A 4,181-nucleotide genomic window follows, 5' to 3' on the forward strand; every position below is an offset into this window, starting at 1 on the left:
GAGATCCCAACCAGGGGCCCATGTAACGAGGCACAATTGCTGGGTTGAACTAGTCGATCCCCCGCCCCCGCGCAGGAGAACGGTGGCATCAGTATGCAAGCCCAGCTCGCTGCCGCTCGCTGCCCTGAGCCCGGGAGATTGGAAAGACGTGACCGTCGCTCGGGCTGTCGAGCCTTGTGATTTGGTACTCGGCCGGCGGCGGCCCGTCGATTCTAATCTCTCCCCGGTCCGTCCCGTCGCACCTCCATCAGTGCCCGGTCTCAGGACTCGGCTCTCTCAGGTCCGTTCCGAGAATCTCACACTGATTGGAATGAGGAACCCGACAGCGATACATTATTCAACATGCTGAGTAGACTTCGGTCCCGGGGTCATCGGGACCACGCGGCAGCCGTCACAGCTGAGTGTTGAAGCCCCAAGTGCCTTTAATTATGGTTTGGCTGATGCTGCTTCGGAATAAGTCAATAAAGTAAATTAAAAATGACATAAACTCCTTGCTTGACATGCGGAGCCAATACATTAAAAAAACAGGGCTTTGGGGCCACCATACCTACGCGTAGTTAATCGTTCCATTAAAAAAAACGATATTATGGCGTACGGAGAGGTGTATTTGACCTCGATTGACAGGTCGTCCTTTCGCGTCAGGGCGAGGCGGGCGTGTTCCTTCCAGCCCTGCGGGGGCCTCGCTTGCCCCAGCAGACGTGCGGCAGGTCCGCAGCCACGCCTCTCGGCGCTGGTGAGCCTGAGTCCGGCTGCCTGAAGACGTGACCTTTTTTTTATTTATTTATTTATTTTCTTCCCAGAATGCTCTTTTTTTCCGCTTCAAGTCCGTGAAGTGTTATCTTGGCTCATGAAAGTCATATTTTTCATATCGGAGAAAGTATGTCTTTCAACTATTATTAGCCGTAACTTTTTAAAGGGAACAGCAGACCGGACGCTCTCCACCCTGAAAGGAGATTTCGGCATCTTTCCTTGTATTTAGAGCCCCGTGTTTTGTGGACAGGAGGATCGTTGTTGTTGTTTTAACAAATATTAACAAGTGAATCCCATTGTGCTGGATTAGGGAGTTCTTTTGAAAAGAACCCCTTTTCTCTTTCGCCTTTGACTTAGATTTTAATCTTTTTGACCGATGCAGATATCAATGCGTCCCATCAGGGAAGGTCGATGAGATGGGATCGGGGGGGAACGTGCTCCGGCGGTAGATGCGAAGCGTCCTCCGTTATCAGCGGCCGCAAAAAACGTTTCGCCTGCGATCGCATTTTCGCGGATGCCGACCCCACTCGGCCCACGGGGACAGAGCGGGTCATGCGCCGCGGATAAAATTAAATCACAAGACATGACCTCGCCGACAGCGGTTGCTGCTGATAATGTCAGATTGCGTTCTAACCCGGGACCGCAGACGATTACGGCCAGAGTGCTGTGAAATGTAATTGCCATTCGGCCAAATTAGAGATGGAAGTTGACTTTTAGCTCAATTAAATGCAGGATTCAAGGAGCATTAGACACAAAGGGCTCTTTCTGTGCGGGGATGCAAATCGCGCAACCCGAGTCTTATCTCGGGCTGAACTTTCCCGGGGAGCGTGGTCAGTAATGCCTCCGGTCACGGCGCGTGCTTTTTACCGACTTTCCCCTCCCGGCCCGGGTCCGCTCACCCGACCGACCCTCCTCCTGACTCCGGGGAGGTCGACGGGGGTCGCCTCGTTTTTTTTTTTGTTTTTTTTTGTCCGAAGGGGAAATGAGGCGTCGGGGAGATGGAAGCGGCACAGGAAAGGCGGGGGGGCGACGACTCGAGCGGAGGGGGTCTCAGCCCGGCTCATGTGAAGGCAAACCTCCGCACAGTGGGAATCGCTGTTGCGAGCAGTGTGGTGCACGGACATCAAGGAATAACAGCTCAGGGAGGAGCTTTGACCCATTATTATGATGTATTGACCTACGCTGCAGAGCCGACCACCCTGAAGCCATAATATTAAATTGCACCTAATATAGTATTGGTAATCTATACGCCTGGGCCTGGGGTTAAGTACAGGGCGACAGTATTTGCCTGTCGCCACGTATGGATTTATTCCACGGGGGGTGGGGGTCGGGAGGTGGGGGTAGCCTCCTGCTGTGATACACCTGCATGCCGCCGCGCTGACACTGCCCCGCTGGACGCCCCCGCCTCATCAAAATGCACGGTATTCATGGACGTGGAGGTTGAGGGTTTTACGTTATCATTTCTCCGCCGTCTCCGCCCACCAGCAAGCTTCACGGGGCGACAATTGCCCCCCCCCCCCCAGGGACAACTTTTCCTTTCTCCGGGGCCGAGTGAGCTCCCGCCGGCGGAGTGGGCGGGGCGCCCTTGTGTTTTGTACTCCGGCGATGTTAGGGGCCCCGGCGTCGCCGTCCTCCCGCTCCGCAAGAGCCGCTTTACGAAGCCACTCAGAGGAGGCGGAGGAATGGGAGAGAGATCGCTGGACGGCGATGAGGGACCATCCGCTAAGCTCTCAGAGAAAAAAACCCTTTCACTTGATCCCTCAGAGAGAGGGAGAGGGAGAGGGAGAGAGAGAGGTGTGTTACCGGGAGTCGCTCAGGGGCGCCGGGGGTGGCCGCCTGTGTTTATGAGTCACTTCTTTCTCTTTTTCTCATCATCTTTTATCTCTCTCTCTTTTTCCACTGGAGACATTTTCCTCCCTCTTTGTGTACGCACAGGAAAACAAAGGTGCCAACGGGAGCGAGGCCATAGAGGAGTCATTCTCGGCACCACGGAGAACCTTTCAGATCATGGTTCTGTGACCTACATTGTGTTTTTGTTTAATTGTCCGTGTGTTGGTTTAATCTACAACATTTTCCAATCCAGTACAATCCCAAGACCCACTGAACCGTTTCAACATCTCAAAGAACCGTACAAGGAACTTGAGGAACCATCCACCAAATCGAGCAGTTCCTCCGTGGAACCACGCGGGCTCTCAGAGAACCGGTTAAGATCTTTTTTTTTTTTTTTTTTTTATCCTTTTATCCTTATCGCTTTTCCGTCCGGCTCCATCTTCTCCTTCTTTTAATTTCCTTTCGAAACGCCTCCCACCTCCCCTCCTCCTCCGCACTCCTCGGCGCTCCCGGTTCCCTCCAAAGAAACGGGGCCGACGCCGCCCTGCGAGCGTGAGACCCGTCATCGGCGACGGTCGTGCATCTATTGGCGGGCGATGGTCCTTCATCGCTGGACGGCGATGAGGGACCATCCGCTAAGCTCTCAAAGAAAAAAACCCTTTCACTTGATCCCTGAGAGAGAGAGAGAGAGAGAGAGAGAGAGAGAGAGAGAGAGAGAGAGAGAGAGAGAGAGAGAGAGAGAGAGAGAGAGAGAGAGAGAGAGAGAGAGAGAGAGAGAGAGAGAGAGAGAGAGAGAGAGAGAGAGAGAGAGAGAGAGAGAGAGAGAGAGAGAGGATCGCTTCGCTTCCCTCCATTATTATTTACAATGCGAGGAGAGAAGGTCTTCTACTGCAAAGCTGCTTAGCCATGTGATTCAGTCGGGGGTTTGAATCCGTGCTCACCCCCACTCCGAGAGCTGGGATTGGTGCAGACGAGAATGGTGTGTGTGTGTGTGTGTGTGAATGACAGAAAAAAAGAGAAATCCATAGCGGGTGAGAAAGAAGAACGGCGTAGGAGAGGCACAATCCGCTACGGCTCCAAGTGGAAATGACCTAGTTCCTGTGAGCTCGCTCTCAATCGGATTGCCATTTTGTGTGTGTGTGTGTCTGTGTCTGTGTGTGTGTGTGTGTGTGTGTGTGTGTGTGTGTGTGGGGGAGGGCTCTTCGGAGGGGTCTGGGGGGGGAGGTTTGACGTGGCACTGGTAAATGAGGGATAAGTAGGGCCCCCCTGGGGACCTGCGTGCTGAATAAAATAAATGTAGGTGTCACTTCAACTCATTTATGCGTCTTGTGTGTGTGTCAGTGTCAGAACGTCACGTGGGACTGTGTACAGTGTATGTGTGTGTGTGTGTGTGCGCATATATACAGTAGTCATACCAACTCACCTGGGTATACAAATGTGTGTGTGTGTGTGTGTGTGTGTGCTGCTGGGTGGAGCTGACAGGCGGTTAAAGGTGTATTATCACTCCACGCTCCAGTTGCGTGTGACCCACATTTCCCCCCCCCCCCTTTTTTTCCGGGTTGTTTTATTGCCACGAATGAGGAACCGGCGCATTAACGGGC

The sequence above is a fragment of the Zeus faber genome, assembly GCF_960531495.2.
Source record: "Zeus faber genome assembly, chromosome: 11".
NCBI classification, from domain to species: domain Eukaryota; kingdom Metazoa; phylum Chordata; class Actinopteri; order Zeiformes; family Zeidae; genus Zeus; species Zeus faber.